We start from the raw sequence: 9696 nt of genomic DNA on the forward strand, positions 1-9696 counted from the left end.
TATGATTATTGTTGTTTAACACATTCAACGAATTGTGCTCTAAAGACATTTGTCCCACTGGTTTCAGTGTTACTCATTAATACGTGTCTTAGCAGGACTGCTTAATGGTTTTTCCTTGTCATAGGAGCATCGCTAAATGAGATCTATCTTTATATGCGATATAGCAGAGGCCATGAGTCTAAACACGCTTCCTTGCAAGCCAGTCACATTGAATCAGAGTAAATTGGATTTATGAGTAAGCATATTTGGGAATGAAGCCCAGCCTATAGTGTTAGGTCAAAAGTGCTGTGAACTTCACAGCTGTTACTATGTCAAAGTCTCCCTGTTGAAAGAGTTATGATGCTAAGAGTGACACATGACTTTCTGGAAGATACTATATTTTACTGATCCAGCTTAACACCCTTGCATGCACAAAAGGTTTCATAAATTACTTCTATCTCTATTTTTTTCAGCATCTGCGATCCTGTTTCTTATGCGGTGTGCCATTGACCAAAGTGCACTGGGGAAAGCAAACTGTCATAAATGTAAAAATGGAGGGAGGGGGATGCTGAGTAGATTACCTTTGGCCTAGCTGCCAAGCTATTATAGAGTGAGGTCATGGAATGCTGACAATTTCTGATGCAGTTGGTACGACATATTTCACGTGTAAAATGCTGGTTCATCATAAACACCCTACAGATAATCTAAAGAGCACTAATTTATCCTCTGAGACCACTGAATAAGTAACCAGTCACCAACCCATTACCAGGGCTTGTAGAAATGTGTGGGGATTTTTTTGTGTCTTGTGTGCTGTGATACATAGTCTTGTCATTGTTATAACTTGTATGTGGAAGTGATCTATTTTGTACAGCGGAATTAATTTATTTTTTTATTTTTAGATATCAACTTCTTTCTTATTTCTTTTTAAAGAGTACAGAGCACACCAAAGAAGAATATTATTAATTTTGGTGATAGGTTGTCTATGATTCTGTGGTTGTTTTTCTGGGGGGCGGGGGAAAGTCCTTATATTTTTCAAGTTACTTGAATGAACAATGTAATGTGAAAACAGGTCCTTCCTGCATGTCTCCTGTGCAGTGTGTTGGTGATTCAATATAGTTTATAGAGATATTTGTTTCTTAGTACAGTGCATGGTGCTGTCCATCTGGAAGCCTTTAAATGTCCTGATCATATTGTTACATGAACAGAAAAAGGACATTCATTTTAATATCTATATCTATAAATATATAAATGAGAACTTGAATACAAACCACTTCTTAAAATTGTTTATTTGAATTGCATTCCTTTTCTCCTTCAAAACCCATTTGAATAATAAGGAAAAACTATCATGAAGTAAGACATGGACTTTTAAAGGATAATTTATGTTTTGGTGAGCTTTTTTAGAAAATTTCCTGAATTAAAAAAAATGTTTAATTTATACACTTTGTTCCCCTCCTACCAAATAGATTGCACTATCCATTACTACACCTTCATGTTTTGTTTAATGTGAAATTAATGCCTTCACGGAAATACATTTGCTGGGAAGTATTTGGTTTCAATAGACTTACTTCCATGTAAATGGGATTTTCATTTTGGGGTACCAGGAGCAACATACTGTTTGTCTGCTGTGCCACTGCTTTTCCTCATATTTTTAAAACATGCAATACCTCCTTCATATCTGTAAACCTGGTCATAAGAAAGCAAGAATGGTTAAAAGTAAAATTAAAAAAAAAATCTTATTTTTTACTTGTGCTTTATTGTTGGGGGACAAATTATGATAACAGAGTGGCTTACAGAGTACTCAAGTTAGGAATTCAGTGATTGCCCCATCCTTGAAAGAAAAATAATTGTAAGGGAAATCATTAAGTACAAAACAACCTTCTCACTTATTTTATAGGTGTGCTTATACATTGCCATGAGAAATTTGGTACAAATGGTTTGGCTCATCCAAATCATGTTTAGTGGAAGTTGGTCTTGCTTGTAAGCAGTCTAAAGAAATCCACCAGGATCTGAAGGCCAATCTCATTGATAAATTAAAGGACATGGTTAAACCACATACATGAGGGTGTGGCAAAGTTCATTCATGTGAATTGATACGTTTGTATATGGATTTAAACAGTGCTATTGTTCTAGAAAAAATGGTGCTGGGACTTGCCATGAACCCTTGTTCGCTTAGAATGAAAATGGTGTCCACCTAAGAGGTGCAGGAAGTTGGGGGGGGGGAAAGCTTTGGATTTTAATAGGGATCATAACAGTTTGGGTGGATGGAGAAGAGGCTTCTGTAAAATATTGACACACAATAGAAGAGGGAAGTTAGTATTACTGAGGTGTCTCTTAAGCACTGTGGACACTTCGTCAATGTGGCCTATGTACTTACCTTAAATCTAAACGTTCAAACAGTGGGCAGTGTGCCACTCTCAACAAAAGTGCTATTAAAACCAATTGGAAATAGTGCTGATGAAATCAAAGTAATGTAGATGGGACAAGATAGCATGTGGGAGCTGCAAAATGCTAGACAAGGAGTGAACAGGAATGAAGTTCTGCTGAACCTTAATACAACTATCCTTTAAGTTTGTATCTTAACCGTGTCCACATTACTGTTCACGTGTTGAGTTCCTCAATACGATTTCCCACAGCCAACGTGGTTGATTTTGGCCTCAGGTGGCGAAGGTGCAACCGGTTGCAAAGAGTTGCTTAGACTCCATGAAGAATGAGGACCTTTCGGATTGGGGAAAGGGTGGACTAACGGAGTTTCTGGTGAAAAGGAGGGCAGCACACAAAGCCCACCCCGCACCCTACTCCAAGGCATGAATCATTCATGGGAAATATATCGGAGATAAAAGATATCTGACAATGAGGAGCCTAAAACAAGTTTTCCCCTTCTTGTTTTCTGCCTCCCAACGCCCCATCTCTCCCTCTCCCCTCGGTCTATAGAGCTGAAATTGACCACTGCACGTCTTGCGCCACTTCAAAGTAATTTGCGCCAGAACGGAAGGCTCGGCGCTTGGGCAATCTTCATGGTGCGTTAAGATTTCTATGGCAATTGGCAAGCAAGACTTTTCCCATCTGAATATGGCTCAAAGAAAAGGCACTTATTGACACGAAGTTGGCCATCTTCAAAGACTTCATCTCTTCTAAGCAGGGGGAAAATGTGCTCTCACACAAACAAGGCTTTAAATCAGCCGTGATCCACTTTTGTCTTAGTTACCGGTGGGGGTGGAAGAGGGAGGGAAGCATCGCGCTCGAAGGTTATGATCTCCGGAGTCTGAATTCATTTTGAGTTGATTTGTTTTGGGCTTTTTTTTTTGTTAACCCCCAGCTCATTCTTCATCTTCTTGCCAAATTTTATTTTTAAAGTAGCAACGACCGACAAACCACGCCCATAGGAGGAAAAAAGTTATTGGAGCTGGAGTAAATTGGCGGTTTTGCATTTCACCCACGCTGACTTGAGCGCGTTTATTTACTTAAGCTCCATTGATCTCGCTTACTTCCAAGTAACGCCCCAAACTCGGCTAAGCTCTTTTACTTGAAATGAATCCCATTGACTTCTATGGGATTTGTGGTTTCTCAATATGGCTATAAGGCAGGCGAATAAAGATGCACACGTGTAGACTTGTGCCATTCAGATGAAGGGTTTCTTGACACGAGCTGGTTGCTTGCTTGATTACTTGCACGTGTGAAGGGGGCCATGGAAAGATACAGCGTGACAGAAAGAGCCGTCGCGTCTTACAGCACTTCCAAGGCAGAGTTTGTCAGTGAAGTCGACTGACATTTAGCTGCCAGCCATTCAGCCCAGCTTCACACGTTCGTTTTTACCGCAGGGTAACTGCAGCAACGACAGCCTTGCACGTGTGAACACTCTGTCGCAGTTTTGCCACCCCATGAATTTCCTACCTACCGACATGCAATGTTTTTAAACCGAGTATGTTCTTTCGGGTGCAGAAAAACTCATCCTTCAGGAAGCAGCCCTGAATTTAGGTAACCTTTTCCACGTCCACATCAGAGACACTTTACGCACCTAGGTATTAGGGAGGACAGGTTCACAACGCTATTTCTCAATACTTGTTGACTTACCGCTGAATGTCTGAAGGGACTCCACGGCAAATAATTGTGATGTAGGTAATATGAAACCTCTACCTGTGGGTTTGTTTCCTTTTAAGAATTATTTACTCTGAATGCCAGCCTCAGGGGTCGGTAGGAGGAGGTACACCAGCGTCGGCTGGTCGATCTCTCGGTGATTTGCAGTATTTGGGCGAAGGCTTTTAACTCCCGATTGCTCAACAACAGCAAGAACAAAACGGCTTTTCCTACCTGAAAGTAGGCTGCGGAAATGAAGGAACCAGGAGGGGGCTTTGTGTGAAAGAACCGTGAGCTGAGATTTTGGGATCGAAAACAAATCCCTGGGCTCAGAATATGCTCACTTTCCTTATAGTCTGTGACTCTGCATTGGTAGATCTTGGGCTCCTAGAATAAGGGGGGGGGGAGCAAAGTAGATCTGACAAACCTGAACTCTGCCCATCCCTGGGCTTACATCACAGTGTCTCGCTGTTGTTCATGCGATGAACTCAAAAGAAAAGAGGTGACACATGCTACAGAAGAAGGGAAGAACAATAGACTTGGAGTGTACAGACAGCTAGAGGTGTACATTTGACTGAAAAATGGGACGAGGGTTGATATTTTTGAACTGTATACGTGCGAGGGAATCCCCAAGAGCAAACGAAGAGCTATATAGTTTTACGGGCACAATGCACTAGCTCATGCACGAAATAACAGGGAGTCCCTCTGCCACGTGTACGGTGTTCACACGTGTCTACCCAGGCATGGCATTTGAGCGATCGAATATAGGGTGAGTTTTCTCTGCGCTTCTGGGTGTCTCCTGGCCAGGCACTGGCCTGCATTGACCACGATGTCCTGGTCATTAAATATAAAATATGTGCAGCGTGCACACAACCTTACAAGAAACAAAGGCTATTGCAAACAAGCAGGAATAACGTGTGTGTGTGTGTGTTAAAGAGGAGACAGGGAAAACACTTTCTCTCTCTGCGCTCCTACCTCCACCCAGTGGTTTAGTTAGATCAGGGTTTCCCAAACTTGGGTCTCCGGCTGTTTTGGGACTACAACTCCCATCATCCCTGACCACCGGGTCCTGCTAGCTAGGGAAGATGCGAAAGGTAGTCCAAAAACAGCTGGAGACCCAAGTTTGGGAAACCCTGAATTAGATCATTGTAGGCTCTGGTTTAATGGTGGTGGTGGAGGTGGATCTTGAGATGGCGGTGCCTATTACTTTAGTAAGCCAGCACTGTTGCGTTGGTGGACCATCCTATCCATTCTCTTGAGTGGGGCCCCGAACATCTGCCCCTAAATCCGGCTCTTGACGGTACCACACTGAATCTACTCCATTGCAATTCGAAACAAATCTGCCAGTAGGTATGTTCAGAATTACAGTCACACTTAAGGGACTTGGATGGAGAAAAGGATTCAGAGATGGGGCAATATAGACCTGTTGCCCCGGGATGAGAGGTGTGCGTGATGACTCCTGCACTTTAACGTTGTGTCTGCGCGCTCGCTTGCTCCGGTTTCTGTGTGTCTATGCTGCAAGCACAGAGCGGCGGATCTCCAGCTTGCTGGACCGACGCATCTGTGCAAATTTGCGCGTGTCGTCCATCCATCCATCGATGCATCCATTCTAGGCGCACGGAGGTGGCACAGATTGTCGCCGAGTGCTCCTGTCTTTCTGGAAACCTGTGTATATCCTTCTGCAACATCCAAGGCGCTTTAAAAATGTGTTGGGGAGTGGGGTGGGTAGGTTATTGGGTTGTTGTTTTTTTATTTTTGTAATATATTTTGTGTTTTTATATTGTGGTTTTATGTGGCAACAACCTCCCTGACACCTGCGGGTATAGGGCGGTATACTTACTTACTAACTTAATCATCCATCCTGTTCAGGGGCCCTGATTCTTTTCCACCACTTACAGTTACAGTACTTATTTACTTACACACACACACACACACACACACACAGAGAGAGCAGCGATTCCCCTGCTGATGCTTCCCCGCTGTGGACCCCCAGGCGACTCTCGACTGTGCGCACCGCGATCCTTCCCGCGCGCGAAGTACCCTCCTCCTCCTCTTCTGCCCGCGTCGCCTCCGCCTCCGCCTCGGGTGCCGGAGCCTCTGGCGGCCGGGAGAAGTTCAAAGGCAGGCTCGTCCGGCGTGGAAAGCGCTCGCCGCGCTCCGACGAAGCGCCGATTCGCGACACCCCATTAAGATACAGTTGCGCTGACCTCGCGTTTCATGGCCTGTTAGCTACGTCAATTGGCGCTTCGTCACAAGCTCGCCGAGGGGGCGCGCCCAGAGGGAACGGGGGGAGGGGCTCCTTCCCAAACTTATATATCTGGGATATATATGTGGGGGGGGGGGTGATAATCATCAAGAAAAATAAGGGGACCCGTCGATCTCCAGTGCGCTTTCTCTTGCCCTTTTGGATACCCCCTAAAACACCTCTTCCTCCCCCCGAATAAAAAAGAATAACGAAAATAAGAGAGGATCCCCTGCCACTTTCCAAAACACCCCTCTTCCCCGATCTGTCTCCGCGCCCACCCCCCGCCCCACTGTTTTCCACCCCCCACCCCACTCCACCAACCTTGGCACTTTTATTGGCGAGCGATTGTCCTTTGTTTATTTAAAGCCAAGGCGGCGTGAATGGTGCAAAATAAACATGATGAAAAATAACCAAACAGATGATTCCGCTTGGCGTGGAGGGGAAGGGGGGAAGGAAAGGGGGGAAAGCCGGACTTCATAAAACACACACAACACACACACACACGGAGCAGGAGGAGGAGGAGGCGGCCGGGCGCAGCGCTCAAGGAGAAAAAGCCTTTGAAGTGGGCCTTATTATGGCCGGCATACTTGGGGGTTGCCCTAACGACGCGGCTGAAAGGAAAGCGCTCGCCTTTGTCCGCGATTTGTTCTCCTTTGCTGGGTTGCCCGCTGAAATGACGGGCGCGGGGGCTGCCTCCGAGGTGCAGCCCGCAAAGCACCAACTTCCAACTCAGACTTGCAGGCGCCGCTCTCCTGAGGACAGAAAGGGAGGCGGGAAGGGGGGAGGGAATCGGAGGAGGCGAGCAGGAGAGCACCCCTCCCCTCAAGCTGCTTCTCTCTTTTGGGGTGGAGCAGGCCACGGAAACCCAGAAGATCGCAGGGCAGTCCCCCACCCCACCCCGCGGCCACAAATTCATAACACCAATGTCGCTTTGCTGGATGAGAGAGGGAGGGTCATTCTGCGCGCAAAGGGTTGGCTCTGTCACTGAATGTGTGTGTTTCCCACTTCTAGGAAGCTCAACAGCCAGGCGTGAATGCGCCGGCATCTGATCCCCATCACCTGACCCTCAGAGGTATATTGTCACTAATTACGAATCGCTATTAATAATGGTCATGCTCATCTGTGTCCTTATCTTAGGGCCACAGGGCTATGGGACCCTGCTTGGCATTTCCCATACTCATTTGGTTGACCATTATGAGAGCAAGAGGCTGGGCTAGGTGGACCTTTGGCCCAACCCAGCAAAGTTGTTCTCTCTTCCACTTACAGTCCCCACTAGCTGAGTACACCCTTCTCCATCTCTTATGCTATGGATACTTTCCAATTACTTATGCTTTATCATGCAAGCTGAAACACTCTCCATGCCCTCAGATAAATTCCACAGATACTCTCTTGTATCACATCCTCCAAACCCACCCTTCCTTCCTTCCTTCCTTCCTTCCTTCCTTCCTTCCTTTCGTATTATGATGAAGTCGGCACCTTCCGCCTTGGCAAGTCTTTCCACTATACTGTTCAATATATATCCAGATGCAACCTTTGCCAGACTAAGCTTTTAGTATTGCCAACCTATCAGTTCAAAAACATACCAGTGCAAGTAGATAAATAGGTACCACTGCAGCGGGAAGGTAAACAACATTTCCGTGCACTCTGGCACTCATCACAGTGTCATGTTTCGGCAGAAGCGGTTTAGTCAAGCTGGCCACATGACCCAGAAAGCTGTCTATGGACAAATGCCGGCTCCTTCGGCCTGAAAAGCAAGATGAGCACCGCACTCCATAGTTACCTTTGACTGGATTTAACCAGTCCATGGGTCCTTTACCTTTACCATTTTACCTGTTCTGTAAATACTAAAGTACTGAAAAGTGTTCTAGAATATATAACCTAATCTGCATGCACACACACATAATCAACACTTCTGGGCATATTATTTATTTGCTAACAATGGGGACAGTGAACTGAGTTTGTGGCACCAGATTGATTTATTTACTTATTTATTTCTGAAGTAAATAACTTGTGGATTAGTAACCTCAGAGGCAAACCTATTCAGAGACACATATTCCTGTTCCCTTTCTTTGTATAGTCAGGCATCGTCACTTCTATTATACACATATAGAAACATTCATATTCTCTCTCCTCACACATCCAGCTCATACTCTCACTGGTGCAGTTAGGTGATTTTGGATGCTGGACTTATTGTGGGGGGAGGGCAGTGCATTACTTCACTGTCTTCAACCTATGACAAGCCAATGCTGCTGCCTTTGGGGTCCTTCTGCTCATTCAGCTGAGCGCACTTCTGCCCCCAAGTCCAGTCCAGATGGATCCTGCCATCCTTCACCAGACATTTTGTATCAGCCCTAGCCAGCACGGCACATGCGAGCCACAGTCCAAAACATCTGGGAGGAGGATCCTGGTTGGTAAAGGCTGAGTTGTGTATCTTCACAACCGATGGATGTAGACCAAGCAACAGACAAGGACATGTGGAGCCTTCTCACACAAACACCCGCTTGCTCCGAGCCCATGTAATCTCATGTTCAGGGTTCACCCCTTGTTGGCTGCAGCTTGATGTCTGCTTGTCTACCGGAAAGATCCACCCACTCACCCACAAATGCAGCAGATTCACATCAGGGCAAATAAAATTCAGTGAAACTGATGCCCAGAGAGAAGTAGGATTGTGAGACCCGAAAGACCTACATTGGCTCCCAGCATGTTTCCAAACACAATTCAAAGTGTTGGTGCTGACCTTTAAAGCCCTAAATGGCCATGGCTCTGTATACCTGAAGGAGCATCTCCAGCCCCATCCTTCAGTCTGGACACTTAGATCCAGCTCTGAGGGCCTTCTGGGGGTTCTCTCACTGCAAGAAGTTACAGGGATTCAGGTGGAGGGTTTTCTCAGCAGTGGTGCTGACCCTGTGAAACACCCTCCCATCAGATGTCCAGGAGCTGAGTAACTAAACTTTATAACCTTTAGAAGACATCTGAAGGCAACCCTATATAGGGAAGACTTTTAATGTTTGATGTCTTACTATGGTTTTTATTTATGCTGGAAGTCACTCAGAGTGGCTAGGGCAACCCAGTCAGTTGGGCAGGGTACAAATACAACAACAACAACAACAACAACAACAACAACTCCTTCTGCCACACAAGCAGAGTCGTCTGGCTTCTGCACTTATCCTGGTAACAGAAAAGAACATTGCAGCTTTGTAGATTGTTGATCAAGGATATTCTCCTTGTCAGTCAAGTTTTGCTAGCTAGAAGCTACATTCGTGAAGATGATGTGACACTGAAATAAAGGTTAGAGACATGGGCATAGCCAGGATTTATGTTTGGGGGGCGAGCTTTATGTTAGGGGAGGCAGAACCTCGGTTACTTAAGTATTTTTTATTGATTTACTTGATTTAGGG

The sequence above is a fragment of the Podarcis tiliguerta genome, assembly GCF_965153285.1.
Source record: "Podarcis tiliguerta genome assembly, chromosome: 4".
Taxonomy (NCBI): domain Eukaryota; kingdom Metazoa; phylum Chordata; class Lepidosauria; order Squamata; family Lacertidae; genus Podarcis; species Podarcis tiliguerta.